We start from the raw sequence: 15,293 nt of genomic DNA, 5'->3' as shown, positions 1-15,293 counted from the left end.
CCTTTCTTGTAACTCGCTCCTGCACTACGTCTATTTTTACTTATTTTTCGGATTTGGCAGGGCTCAGCAACGCTCCCCCCCTCCTCGCCGGAGCAGATGCGGGGTGGGGGCAGCCGGGGCTGGGATCCAGCCCGAGCCGAGCCCGCGGGGACCTCCAGCCGGCGCACGGCGGGGCCGGGAATCGTGGGGGAAGGCAGCCTCGCCGGCCGGTCAGTGCAAGGCTCCACCTGCAGCCGCGCCGCGCCGCACCGCGGAGGCTCTCCCGCCCCCCGCCACGCTCACTCACATTCACACACAAACACCGCGGCCCTCCTTTGGGTCGGAGGAGACGCCAGCCAGAGGAGGCGGGGTTGCAGGAGGAGAGTCCTCCCTGCGCAATCCAGTCCGGGACTTGGCTCCGCCCGGGCGCCTCGGCCTCTCCAGTGACAGAGGAGTAGTGAGCGGCTCCGGGTGAGGCTGCAGCCAACTCCGCTCCCCGCGCACTCGGCTGCCCAGGCGCTCGGGACGCAGCAGCGGCGCTTCTCCGCGGGGCCGACCGCCCGCGATGCCCGCCTAGGAGCAGCGGCAGCGGCCAGCATCGCCACACCCGCGGCGCAGCGCCCGCCGTCGCAGAGCGGGGCCACCGCGCGCCCCCCGCCCCAGCCCCCACCCCGCCCCCCACCCTGAAATGACTTGTTAATCCGCGCGGACACCACCGAAGGGACTCACCGGAGCGGAATCCCAAGTGGAATTTGGATTTGGAGAAGAGTTTCTTGAACATTTACTCCTTCCTTGTTGGGGTTTTTTTTTTCCCCCCTTTCCTTCTTTTCCCCCCTCTCCCCTTCTGCGCCTGTCACTGGAGATGAACACAGCGCGTTTGCTTCCCAGAAAGTAGTCGCCGCGACTGTTCCCCCCAAAGAGACCAGCACACATGTAGGAATGACAAAGGCTTGCAGAGGAGAGAGCGCAGCTCGCGGCCCGGAGAGATCTCCTCGATAATGGATTACTAAATGGGATACACGCTGTACCAGCCCGCTCCGAGCCCCGGCCGCCTGCCCGTCGATGCACCGAGAAGGTACGGCCGGGGCGCCCCGGCGCGCCCCACCTCCCTGGCGGCCCGGCTCTGGGCGGCGGGTCCCGGGGCCGCGGCCGGCACGCGCTGTCGGCTTTGTGGTCGCGGCGTCTTATTTTGTCTGGTGTCTGTCTCCCGAGCGTTGCCCGGCCCTGGGGGAGCAGTCGTGAGCCCAGCCCGCCGCTCCTCTCCGCCCCGTGCCCGGGAGACCGCGGGGCTCCGCGCTTCGAGCTTCCCCACCCGCGCGGCGCACACGCCCGGCGCCGCCCGGTGCTGCCTGGCAGGGGGACGCGTGTGTAGGGCCCGGGGCCCGGGCTCACTTTCGGGCCAGCAGGGAGGGAGCAGAGAGGCCCCGAGAGGGTGGGATTCTCAGGAGCGCCCAGTCCTGGTGCAAAGGCGGGGGCAAGGGTTGTGCCCTCAAGGGCTGGAGGACGTTGGCTGGAAGAGCGCTGTTGGTGCCCAGCACCAGGGGTGGGTTCCGTGGTGGGAGAAGGGGCTCCGCAGAGACGGTGGGAAAGCGAAGAGAATCTTTTGTTGTGCGCTCGGGGTCTGGGCTGAGCTCTGTGGAGTGCGGGAAACTTGTAATGGCCCCGGTACCCGTGCGCCCTGCCTCTTGGGGACATCCAGGCTTTCGCGGCCGCTGGCACCAGAGGTTCCGGGCTTTGTTTGCTCGAATGAGAGCCCAGGAACGGTCTCCTCCCGGTGTGGCGCGGTGCCCCCCGCCCCGGATCCTGTCCCCCGCTGCAGCTCCCTTCTGGCCGGCGAGGGCAGCATCTGTCGCGGCTGCGTCCCCCTCCGGCACGGAGCCCGCCACGCCGGGGCCTCACGCCCGCTGCGCCCTCCTCCAAAATCCAAGAGGTCCCTCTCTGGAAAGGAGTTGTCCCTGGAGGGGAAGGGTGGAAAGTCTTGCAAAAGATGGCCCAGTGCTTGCTACCCAGACAAGGGCTCTGGCCCGGCCCCAGGTCCTGGGGGTCCGGAGTACTCGCTGCGTCCTCGAGAGCTGCGTGGCCGGCGGCGGGGCGCCTGGGAGCTGGCCCGGCAGTGCCCACCCTCCCCGGGTGACTCGGCGGGGATGGAAGTGTCCCTTCTCCAGAGTCTCTGCTTTTCCCCCTCAGCTCCCCACTGTGGCATACGGTGCAAAAGCAGGATCCCAAGATCGCTCCCTCTTCCCACACTCGAGAGGTACGGGGGGAGCCGGGGAGCGGTCCCGAACTTGTGCGTTTCGGGAAGGGAAACAGGATTCCGCTGTCTTTCCCGCTCCCGCGCCGCCTCCTTCTCCAGCACGGGGTCACTCGGCCGGGCGCTTCTGGAAAGTTTCTCTCAAAGCCTGGGCCGGCAGGCATGACGGGATTGGGGCGCAGCCTGTGCGGCCCGCGGAAAACCGAACCCGGAGGGAAGCGGGCGGACCGCCCGGGCCGCGGGGAGTTGGGTGCCGGCCCGCAGGCCACGGCTCCTCCGGCCGGCAGTCGGTCGGGATGCGGCCTCGGCGCGGCCCTTGCTGGGCGGCTCGAGAAAGCGGGGGGAGGCGGAGGGAAAGGAAGTTCAGGGGCAGGATTCAGGATGCTGGGGCGGCCACTGGACAGCGGCTGGCGCAGGGGCCCAGCGCACCAGCCCCGGGTCCCCCTGCGCCACGCGCGTTTTGCCAGCCGGCGGGGGTCCGGGGAGGACTGGGGCTGGCAGCCAGGTAGGTGTTCGTGGAGCGGGGAGCAGCTGCGTCTGCACAGCCGGGGAAGGCGCTGCCAGCCGCGGCCTCTGGCCCGTAGCGCCGCGGGCAGCCCCAGTGGCCGTGCCCGTGGCCCTGGGAGAAAGGTGGCCGCTGTGCCAACGCGGGGGCCAGTCGGGCCAGTCGGGCGGCGGTGGGATCGCTTTCGGCGTCCGCTGGATGGAAGTCAAGTTGCTCCTGACCGAATTTGATCCGTGAAAGGTTTAAAACACAGGCGAAGGCGGGCGCACAGCCACGAGCGCGCGCGCACACACACACACACACACACACACACAGAAGCACGCAGATGCTCACACTTGTACGCACAACTTTCTTTGCCTCCCATCTGAAAAGATGTTTAACCCAGTTGCAGTGTTCCGCCAGCAGGTCTCCAGAAAGCTATGCAATGCCCCCCAGCGCTGGTTTTTAAGTCTTTCCGGGGTAGGAAGGTCGAGTGCTTCTGCCGGTCTTTCTTGAATCCTGATAATTGTCGGTCTTCCTTCAGACCTACATCTTGGGCATCAAGTCCAATTCTGATGGCGCGGAAAGGCTATAGGTTCCAGACACATGAATCCTTTCTTTAGGCTTTTTCTCCCAAAGGAAAGATGCCTGTGCTCAATTCTGAATTAAAGTATCGTACTTTTTTTACACCATAATAACCAAATGGCTACCAGAGGTCAAGACTGCAAAGCATTTTGTGTCTATTTTTTATAAAACTCTGTTTAGTCTGCATGGAGCAGTTTTATGATTTACAGTAAGCTTTGATGAAACTACGCCAGGCACCAAAGTTAATTATTAACCTAACCTTAAATACTGTGTGGCAGAACACTGTCTCCACCTATTAACCTCAGTTATTTGTCAGAAAATAATTGCACTATTTGAATTTGGTTTACCCGTGCTTGTTTACACGGTAACTTTTATTTGAATCTTGAGTAACTCCTACTCTGTATTATTATTTTGCTTTTAGGATATTTTTGAATGAGGCACTTGGCAAACCAATCCGAAAGCGGGAAAGAATGGAGGTCAGGTTTAAAGCCTCATCTCTGTTACATCCTTTTTCAACTTGATGGAAAGGAAGCATTCTAGTTCCTGTGTCTTATTTACAGTGTTGGGGTGGTGACAGTCTTCCCAAAGTGCTGTGTTTTGTAACTATCACCCCGGAGAGATGGGCCACACTCTTCAATAATGCATATAGTCCTCATGTGTAAATGTTGAGCAGCCACCCAAAACCATAGTCTCAGGAGCCATCTGCAGAATGTACTTAAAACTTCTACTACTCTTAAATAGGTTAAGAATTCATTAAGAACTAGGATAGAAACCTAAGTAAATGTTGAATGAACAAAAGAAAGACATAGTCACACATGATTCACATTTCTCTGCTTAGAATGGACCTGCTGTTTTCCCCCCCTACAAAGCAGCTTCAAGTAAGTGATTATTTATTATAAAGTGGCAATAAGTGCAACTCTTTATTTACACACACAGCAACACACACACACACACAAACACACAGACCTCAAGTTCTTTCCAAGCCTAGTGAATGCTTTTCCCATCATTAAAAAAATATAGCATTTGCATTTTGAGTGGGTGGGTAATATTGCTTAGTATGTTGACTCAGAAGGAGAGCAAGAATTAAGAAGACTGTTATCTTCATTGAATGAAAATAAGGCACCCAAATTAAGAATTTGTATTAAATTCAAAATAAATACTCATGCTTTAAAAGCAAACAGGTAATTGCACTCCCATGTGAAATGGAAGGAAAAATACCGTTTTGAAGCAGGAGGTAAGTCAGACACTTTACTACGGGTACATGGTGGTTCAGCTCTTTTCTGAGCAGGACAAAAGAGTGATCATGGGAGAAGAAGTTTTTTAAAACTAGATTGCCAAAAGCGAATATATTCTCCCATCTTATTTGTTTGCAGAAAGGAATCACAGAACAAGCCAAACTAATTGCAAATGCTTTAATTAAGCATCTGCCGTTTGCAGCAGTATAAAGCCTAAGAGAGACTGTGTGTCTCTCCCTCTGCCTCCCCCGCCCCAGGTTTCCACAATTTATTGTCCTCCTCCCCGGAGCGGGTGTTCCCTGGGCCCTGGGCGTTCGCACTCCCAGAGGAAGGTGGAGCCTGGAAACATCCTGCTGTGCCCTCCCCTATCAGTGATCAGTGTCCCCCACTCTCTCGAGGTACCCTGGAGCCAAGTCATCTCTGAGATCTTACTATTCCAGAGTGAAGGCTTTTCTCAGCAACTGAGCTATTCTCTGCCAGCAACCACATGGTTGCCTCTTGGGGATATGAGAAGGCAGGGAGGCATTTAATCCCTCTGAAATGGGCAAGTGAGATGTCATACCACACAAACCTCAAGGGGAGAAAAGCGTACAGGATACTGCTCAGCATGGGACTATTGCAGAAGAGTCCATACTCAAGGGGCTCCTGCTTTGTGAAGCTGGTAAGTTCTCCTAAAACTTTCTGATTCGGATTAATTCAGATTCCACTAATGGAGAGTATCCTCTAAAACTGTCAGGACTCAACACAATGTTTCCCAAGTAACCTCTTCACCCCAGACCTCTCTCCTGGGTCTCTCAGATAGCAAATCCTACAGGTTAGGTAGCCTTCTTGGATCTGATAGACATCTCAAACTTGACATGTTCCGAGCACCCAATTCTGGGTCTTTTCTCCCCTAGAGAGGCTTTTCTTATAACTTCCTCCATCTTGGTGAATGGTGGAACCATGCTTTGGGTTGTTCACTTGTGAAAACTTAAGACTTACCCCTTCACTCTTTGTTCAGACCCACATCCACTCCAGCAGCAATGCTGTGGGCCGCTCCTTCAGAAAGCGCAGGGGCCTCCTCCATAGTCGTCCACCTCTGGAGCCCTCCTGGTGCCTGAGCCGCTGCCTTCTCCTGCTGGGTGACTGTGCCAGCCTCCCAACTGGTCTCCCTGCTTTGCTCTTGGCCCCCTACAGTCTCTTCCCCACACAGCAGCCACAGTGATTTTTTTGGAAAAAAAAAACAAAAAAACACGAAGCCAGATCAGATCACTTCCGCTCAGATGCTTTCCCATCTTCTTCTAGAAGTCAAAGTCTGACCTACAACCTTTGTGGCCCAAAGGGATCTGGGATTTCCACCCCTCTTTAGGGCTACATGACTATGCCAGACGTGTTCTCTTCAGGGTCCATTGCATGCTCTTCACTTCTGCTCTTCCATGGCCTGGGATGATTCTTTCCCCCAGATAGCTGTGTGGTTTGCTCCTCACATTCTTTAGGTCCCTGTGCAAATGTCACTCTTGCAGTGAAGCCTTTTATGATCACCTGACTTTACTCTTTCCTCCAGGACTCCCACCCCCACTCCCCCTGCCTCGTTTTTTCCCCCTTCTCACTTTTAACAGCCCGACAGATTATATGTTGTTCTCATTTATCTTCTTTCTTCCACTAGAACATAATACCACGAGGAAAGACTTTCAGGTGTTATTCACTGCTGTATCTCCAGCCCCTAAACCTGTGCCTGGCACACCATAGGCCCTTTGTAACAAGGATGTGTTCAGTCAGTTAACTGATTAATCAATCCATCAAGAGTGACTCTTTTTACAAACATCTAATTTTTCTTTTTTATCTGATCTTGTTTTTCTTATGTTTCCATCCAATGACATACTTCTTTGCGTGTGTGTGTGACAGTCTTCCATGTACACAGGTGATTTGTCTCATGCACCATTAGTGGAGCATGCATGGCGGGTTGTTTTCCCAGTCCTGGTGATGGATTGGGGCCTGTGAATTCCCACACCTTCACCCAGTCCCCTTCTGTGGCCAAGAGCACACATCTGTGGTACACCTGGTTGAAGCTGGAGGGAATCTGAGTTTTAGGTAAAAGCAACTTGCCAAGAAACAGAGCTAGGAAGATAGCCAGCACTTATGGGGATTGAGCTTTTGACCTTGGCCTCATTTGTTCTGCATTCTAACCACTGGCCACAGATCCGTTGTGCTTTTTTGGAGTTTGCTGATAGTACTTTTTAAAATCCATCTTTCCAGGGGCACTTGGGTGGCTCAGCAGTTGAGTCTGCCTTCGGCTCAGGGTGTGATCCCGGGATTCGGGATTGAGTCCCACATTGGGCTCCCTGCGAGGAGCCTGCTTCTCCCTCTGCCTGTGTCTGCCTCTCTCTCTGTGTCTCTCATGAATAAATAAATAAAATCTTTAAAAAAATCCACCTTTCCGACAAGAGAAGATAGTATGCTTATGAACCCACATTTCTGCCCCCTACTGCCAGTACCATGGTAATTGTAGTTGAAGATCCTCTACCTGGATGTCCTGAGTTCTAGACTCTTATTTGGACAAGCCACTTAACCTCTCTAAAGCTGCATTATTTTAAACAAAATTTGTGAATAGTAAACCTATGCTTCCCACCTTGTCAAGACTGTTGGGAGAATAATTTGAAACCACAAATGTGAATATTTGGTAAGATGTGAAATGCACTCTGCAAACTTGGAAGGGTATGACGCTAATTCCTTTCTACCTACCCCAGACCCTGGGCCTTGCAGAGATCTTGCCTTACCGTCTACTAAATCATACAAGAAAGATTATATTCTGTTGGCATCACATTTTAGTATAAACCACGCGATGAAATTAAATAAGATCCCCAAATTCATTGGAAATTCACAGTCTTCATAGAGCACGGAGAGCGGCAAACCTATTCATCAGAATGCCAACTGCCTCAAGTGACGATGGCTTTTCAGTGTGACCATTAATTTGGGCAAGGTCATGGGAGTGGCACTCTGCCAGGCATTATAAAAGGTGAGGGCATTGTTTTTGCTGAGGTAAGCCTTAAAATAGTTCATGTCAGTGTAAGCATTAATGTAGAACAGACATGTCAGGGTGAACCAGGGGTGCTAGGAGAGGAGTTTTGATCCTTGCTGTGACAAGGGCGAATTCACTAGGATATTGAGACCTCAAGTTTATAAATGTGAAGGGACTGTCACAGGAAGGCAGTGGGCAGCGACGGGGACAATGCAGAGGCCGTACTCTGTAGGCAGATGTAACCCACTGATTTGCGGCCTGTTTTTTTTTTTTTTTTGCCATTTACAAATAGTGTGACTTTGAGCCAGTTACATCTCTGCCTCAGTTTCTGTAAGATGCTGGTATGTCGCTAATGTCACGGCTGATGAGAGTCAATATGGTAACATCTGTAAAATTCATAGCACAATATCTGACACAGGATACCCGCTCATTAAATATTAGATGTTATTTTTATTTGGGGGATAGAAGTCACGGAGAGTGCCCTGGTGGGGAGAGTAAAAAGGAAATGGTCACAGAAGTGTAACAGATGGTACAAAGGAAGCCGCCTCTGGACTAGAAGTGAACATTCACACCATGAGCTGGCCACAGCGCCAGGGGTTTTCAGCTGGGAAGCATGTGAAAGAGTCACTTGTGTGAGAAGGGGAGTTGTGATCCTCTTCCTGACTTTGGATGCTGAAATTTCACACCCAAAATACGGAAGAAAAAACATACCAATAAAACCACTGTAGGCAGTATAAGACTTCACATCAGGTAAGAGCCTAAAGGATGACTGCTTAAAAAAAAAAAAAAATGATAGACTTCACTTACTGACATCTAAAAATAAAATCCACAATTTGCATGCGCTAAAGAATCTGAGAGCAGGGATCCCTGGGTGGCGCAGCGGTTTGGCGCCTGCCTTTGGCCCAGGGCGCGATCCTGGAGACCCGGGATCGAATCCCACGTCGGGCTCCCGATGCATGGAGCCTGCTTCTCCCTCTGCCTGTGTCTCTGCCTCTCTCTCTCTCTCTGTGACTATCATAAAATAAATTAAAAAATTTAGAAAAAAAAAAAAAAAAAGAATCTGAGAGCAGCCTGTAATGTTGGTTCAGGGATGAGCTGAATTGACCGCAAGGACCCTACCTGTCATGGAGAGAAGCTTGTCTGCTGACTGCTCCAGGAGGCTGTAGCTAGGCCTTCTACCAGAGGGCCTTCATGGTGGCCATCTACTTGCTGGATTGCAAACCCTGCAATCCCTGGCCAAGCCCAAATCAACTGGTTTGGGAGAGCATTGAGTTTCCACGCAGAAGCAAAACTCCACCTTCCCCACCAAATGGAGCAAGTAGTTAGTTGGTGATCCCATAGGAGCTAGCATTTACCCTCCTGACTGGTACAGTGTCCTATTACCTGACATCTGACTCAAATGGTAGTCGTAATACAAGTTCTTATCAGGGAGAAGAATCTCACTTCTAAAAGACATAGAAGAAGGGGCAATAAATTGGTATAATCACCACAATTCCCTGATGGACTCTTCTTGGACCCAGGGGGAGCAAGACTCTCCCTCTGTGGCTTACTTAGAATAACAGTTATTTTCATCCAGGAGGAAAAAAAATTCTTTCTTAGACTTTGTAAGTAGAAAGAGGATGTCAGGAGAGTGAAATAAATCAGCAATTAACATGCCCCAAAGAGGGAAGGGCCAGGTCTTTCTAGCAGCAAGTGTGATGACTGGTGCTTTGAAAATAATGGTTAGACAGGTATTTCCACATCCGGCTCATAGACCTGAGGCTTTCATTTAACATGACTCGGCACTTTCTAGTGGTTTCCAACTAACCTATAATTGCTGTTTGTAGAAAATCTAATTCAAAGAATCCACGCCAATTAAAAAACTGGGAGAAGAACCACTAAAACGGATGCTCTTTCACAACACTCTCATGCCTTCTGCACCCACCCACCCCCATGTTTAAAACCAAGCCTTTGCCATGATTTGATTGGAAGCATGTCCAGAACACAACCGGATCAGTCACTGAACACAATGAAAACATGCCACCAGAAAAGAAACATTTTAGAAACTGGGAAGAAATAAAGAATCTATTAATTATGGTTGGATGTCAGATAAGAGTTTTACAGACAAGCTTTCTGGGATGGATCCATTCTTCTTTCCCTTTTCCTCTTCCTGAAATCTTTTTTTTTAAGGAGAGTATTCAATCTTTTCATTAATATTGCAGCAACACCAGTGCTTCCCCACCCTTTCCCCAGACTCCTACTGTCCTTGAATGAGGAAACTGAGAGAATACTGATTGAGCTGGTGAATGGAAATGTTCCTTTCCTGAAAATGGAATGCTTTATGAAAAACTGCATTCCACACACACACACACACACACACACACACACACAACTCCCCCCCCCCCCCAAAAAAAAAAAAAACAACACCCCACTCAGACAATCCAACAACTGTCTCTCCTCCTTTTTATTTCGGAGAACCACATGACTCCACTCATGTATTTTGGTGTTTGAATGCATTTGTTCTTAGGCCTCAAATACCCAGGTGGAAAACCAATCTATTAAGCCTTTCGTTATTCCAAAAACGTGAGCATCTGAGTTACTAGGAACATTCTCATCTCTGCAGGGTGAGCGATAAATAGAAACCAAATTGTTTATAGCATTCTAAAGTGGAGTATATGCAGCAGGATGGCAGTTGGGTGGATTTTTACAAGAAGAATACTTGTAAATGGTTTGCGAGATGGATTCCGTGCTAATTCTTCTCGTATCATGAATGATGGCCCTAGCTAGACACTGTCGCTGGGATCTTCATCTATAAATCATGGAGGCTGCTTTCTTATTCGGTTGCCATAGTTTCAATGCCTCAGATAGTGTTGGGGTGTCTTGGGAAAGGTTTGAGATATACTGGGGCTTGCAAGCCTTGCAGTTATTTTGGCAGTTGTGGTGCTCTGAAAAGAACCGAAAACCGCTTCTCGTATAATTCAGTGTTGGATTAAAAGAGGCAACTTCTGAGTGTCTCTCTGGACCTTGTTATGTGCACATCCAGCTGATATTTACTCCAGGATTTGCCTCATGCTCAGTCTTGGCTGGTTAAAAAAAAAAAAAAATTACTGTCCAGGGACTGATGTCACTTTCATCTTTCAACAAGAAAGCCAAAGGGTGCGAGCTCTTCATTAAGACTATTCACAAATGTGGAGGTAAATGAGGGCATTCATGGCTCTGCTCAAAATTTCAGGTTCATAATTCGGGTTCGGCTCTGCAGATGGCTAAATAAATAGAATGACCTCAGGAGTGCTGTACGTTGTGCTTTGGTATGGCAAGGGAGACATGCTGTGCTTTACCTAAGATTTAACCTCCATTTTTTGTTGTTGTTGTTGTTTTTTTTTTTTTTTTTTTGGTTTTTGTTTTAGGGTGGATACACATTGCTAAGGAGCTAGAGACCATTTCACTGTATTTTGTGACAGTGGCCCACAGGGCTCTTGAGTATCTGAGCTTTTCGTTTGTTTGTTTTCCTTTCTGTAATTATCATCTTTGGCTGTTTTGCCTTTAGGTTTGTGACTTCAGGGCTGATTAGGAAAAGCTGTCCAGTTGTGGATATATATTGGGTGACCGAGTCAAGAGTAAGATGGGGAGGAGTAAGTTGCTGCAAGAAGGAGATACACACACTCAGTGATTTATGTGCTTCGTGGGTGATGTAGAACACAGCTTTCCTTTGTTAGGTACATTTGGCCTTGTGTAACAGATACTGGTACACTTCTTAATGCTTTAATTCCCATTTCTCAAGTGGACTTTCAAGGACTCCTGCCATTCGAAGCCAAGCCATTTCATTCCTTTGTAGATTAAAACATAAAATAAAACAAGCGCACACTTGAAGCAAACAGCACCGAATTCAGGACATGCAAGGCGTCAAATAAAAATCCAGGCAGAGTCACAGGAACAAAACCTTGAATTCATTACAAATGGGTCTAATCTAGAAAATTAGTCACTTTTTTCTTCCCTTACTAGAAAATGACTAGTTTTTATTGCAGGGTGAGCTTCAAAAGCAGCCGTTTTACATTTCCCCAGACCCAGCCTGCCAACATTTTTGTGTAAGATCAACAAGCATTTTTCATGCACGTGCCTATTATATTGACCCCCCCTTCCCTATGCAACCACACAAAATGATTGATTTTAGAGGCCAATAATTTCAAGTAAATTAAAAGGATAACATGGCCTTAATTGTTACTGGCTTCACCAGGCTTCTGGGCACCAGAATTCCTTGAGGAGAAACACTTTTAAGTGTCACAGCAGTTTCTGATCATGTGGTCTGGCTTACCCATAGGCTGCAATTATCCACACACACTCCCCCCACACCCCAACCTTTCTTCCCCTCCCCCTCCAAATTCTCTGGGAAGCAAAGAAAACACGTATTTGTGAATTCAGTATGATGGACCTCTGGGTATTTGGCATAGTCTTGTTCGTTTTTCAGTGTTCTCCTAAGTGAGTTGTTTCTTGGGGATTTTGTTTGTTTGTAAGATTTTATTTATTTATTTATGCATGAGAGACCTAGAGAGAGAGAGAGGCAGAGACACAAGCAGAGGGAGAAGCAGGCCCCGTGCAGGGAGCACGACATGGGACTCGATCCCGGGTCTCCAGGATCCCACCCTGGGCGGAAGGCGGCGCTAAACCCCTGAGCCACCTGGGCTGCCCTGTTTGTTTGTTTTTTGAGGAAGGCTTAGTGATGAGGAGGAACCCGGGGAACTAAGATCTCAGATCAGAAGCTTTTTCTTCATTGGAAGAAGAGTTTGTATGAATTCAATTTGCTGTCCTCCTGACAATAACAAGATGGTGATTACTCTTTGGCGTCCGGGCAGACACAGTATTGTACACATAGCCTAAAGAAAAGTAAGCAGTACTTTTGTGTGAATGTCAGTCAGATACAATGTGGACTTTAATTAACCTTAATTAATGATTTCTGATTACAGATTTTCTTTTGTGCCTCCAAGACGCCAGTGCCTTGGAGGCTGTATTTTGGTGGAACATTTTCAGACAGCAGTGACTCCAACATCCTTCTGTTATCTTGCCATGCAAACCATACTAGGTTCTTATATGAAAAGCGTGATTCTGTATCACTTGCAAAATGGTCATGCAAAGGAAGAAATATCATTTGAGGAACAACTGAAATTTGTAAGTGATCCAGAGTACTTTTAATCTTTAGGGGAACCATTTTTAATTTTCTCAAAACTGAGATTTACTGGCTCCTAGAGGGACTGGATGCCCTTCCTTCCCAAGATCAAATGGGACTTTGAGTTCTTTCAAATGAAAGAACTGGGGCAGTGGGCCAAGTGGCATTTCCTTTGCCCAAAAGTACCTGTTACCATGTGCTAAACATAATGATCAGGGAATACTATAAACATGGGAGAGAAAAAGGCCTTACTTTTGGTTAAAAGTACTTTTTCCCGTGGCATGAGTTCTACAACAGATATCAAGAAGCTGAATTATAATGTTAATGTGCTACTTAGGTTTGACTTTTAACTAGAGGGTCTAATAAAAGTTAGGTATAATATATTAATTAGATTATAAATTTCTTATTAATTAAATTTTCGTGTGAATAATCATTCTGTAGCTTATACAAGATTCTAATAGCATATAGCCCATCTAGTTTAGCATAATTTGTGCTTATGAATTATAAATGTTTAACTTTTTACAGTTAAGCTTACCGATCTATAAGCATCATAATGAGAAATTACCTAAATTAAACTGATGTGCCATATTTGCTGTACTGTGTTCTAGGGTAGTGATTATCTAAGATAATTTTCAAGATGGTTGTCTCATTGCATGCAATATGGTTTTACTTTTAGCGGAAATAAAATGAACCCAAGATCTCATGCTTGCCCAGTCAAGGGGAGATGCTAATGCTATCAAAAGTAGAAAGAACAGAGTAGTTTCCTGTGTAGCCAAGAAAAAAAAGGTAACAAACATCTCTTGGATACTTTTCTTCTTTAAAGGGATGTACAGAGTACAAGGGAAGGTTTTCTATTCAAAAGTCAACTTGTATCTACAAGGTGTTTCCTCTCATTTGTGATGAGGGGAAGTTCACCATGTTGAATATGCTGATTAATTAATTCTCATGGGATATCTTGGAGGGTGGAGCTTTCATGTCCATATTTTGTCATGTCCAGAACATAAGACCTGTTAATATTGCCCAAGCACATCCGCTCCCAAGAATGAAAAGGACAACATAATTGCCTCTGCTGTTAGAAAACAGCCACATCCAGTTCCCCAGCAGATCCTACAACATGCCAGGTGTGCAAGAGGAGGCTTTGAAATGTTGTGAATAGCTTGACATTATCACAATGTTATTGAAATGCAAATTCTTCTGAGCACAACTTGAAAAGGTTTTACATGTAGGACTAGGACAATATCTTTTCTTGCCTGTTGTCGACCATACCTAGTCTTAACTCAGAGTGCTTCTTCTATTAAAAGTCCTCATAAGCATTTGCATATTTCATTGTTTCTCACTGCCCGTGTTTCAAGTGAAGACACATCTTCCCCAGGGCGGCACCTTTTGGGGCCCTTTTGGGGAGAGGATGCACTGGCCTCCAGCAACGAGGTACAAACACAGGACTGTGTGTCTGCCTTGGAAGGAGTCTTTTGCCGGGTTGCAGATTGCATTCAGAAAACAGGTTAGCCGATAACCATCAACCTCAACAGTATTTAACGGTGTTATTATGAATAATAAAGGCCTTATTTATATCATAAGGATATTTTTCAAGGTGCTCTTATAAACATTGCCTCATTGGATACCAACAACATGGGTTAGGCAGGGCAGGGATTTTGAGGCCCAATTTAAAGATGAGCTAGCTGAAGCTCAAGGAGATCAGGTAACTTGCCGGTGTATACCTCTGGTGAGGGAAGGGCTTGGGACAAGGTCCCCAACATTCGGAATCTGCGTTTTGCACTCCTCCATGCTGCTGCACTGTTTTCTCAATGCTTTAACAATTCCGAAAACTGATGACTGCCTCCCAACCACAGACATCGTCCCATTCTGCCTCTTTCGCAGGTTGAACGGTGACACAGAACAAGTTCAGGAATAGCTTTCCAAGGACTCCACCTGTGGCATCAGTGCAACTGGAACATAAGTTCCTGCTTCTCAGTGGAGTGCCATTTCAGGACACTGTCCCCAAAGGCTCTTAGGGTCTGGACGGTCATCTGAAAGGAGATCAGTTGAAAAGTGGAGGATGTTTGAGGATGTTTTTGAGGGGGATTCTAGTCCTGTTTTATAGAAGGAATACAAAGAAAGAGCAACGTCAAGGTGCAAACTCTGGTGCAGGGTAGACCTCAGAGGGGCAGAAAGTTGAACCCGATATTGTGGTAGGAATATCCTCCTGGGGCTTGTAACTTGGACCTAATACAACAGATATGTGTTTTTAGCAAGGTATAAATAGACAACACGGGTGTATCTTCCTCTCTGACAAAGGTCATTATATTCCTGAGCCAGGCTACCAAGTCTAGTGAAAGCAGCAGTTCTGTTTAATCCAACAGATTATAGGCAAGTTCTGGGTACTGCAGAGACATAATGATGACGGAGTCCAGAATTTACTGATCAGCTGTGAACCCAGTATAGGCCAGACACTGGATCCACGTTCTAGCAAGGAAGGCAGATACGTGAAAAATCACTTTGGTGGAGTGACTATTCTCCATTCCTAAAGCAGGGTGTTTGCTCAGCGAGGTACTTAGTTAATTAGGGATGCTAAGAAGGCCAGGAAGGAGAGCTCTATCCAGCCGGGAGTTCAGGCAGGACTT

At 48.0% G+C, this 15,293-nt stretch overlaps 1 protein-coding gene across 3 annotated transcripts in view; it reads left to right on the top strand.

The window, feature by feature from the left end:
- Window positions 1-417: 417 nt before the first annotated feature.
- The window catches only part of SEMA6A (semaphorin 6A), a 127,030-nt gene continuing 112,154 nt past the window's right edge, over window positions 418-15,293 (top strand). For 2 of the 3 annotated variants that reach the window (XM_025446806.3, XM_025446801.3), the window contains exon 1: window positions 418-1,054. The gene's annotated coding sequence lies outside the window, so the exon portion shown is untranslated. The remainder of the gene's footprint in view (window positions 1,055-15,293) is intronic. The other variant, XM_025446805.3, reaches the window with a different exon arrangement.

Source organism: Canis lupus, chromosome 11, assembly GCF_003254725.2.
Source record: "Canis lupus dingo isolate Sandy chromosome 11, ASM325472v2, whole genome shotgun sequence".
NCBI classification, from domain to species: Eukaryota; Metazoa; Chordata; class Mammalia; order Carnivora; family Canidae; genus Canis; species Canis lupus.
Note: the sequence above shows the minus strand (reverse complement) of the source record. Positions and strands in the feature narration are given on the sequence as shown.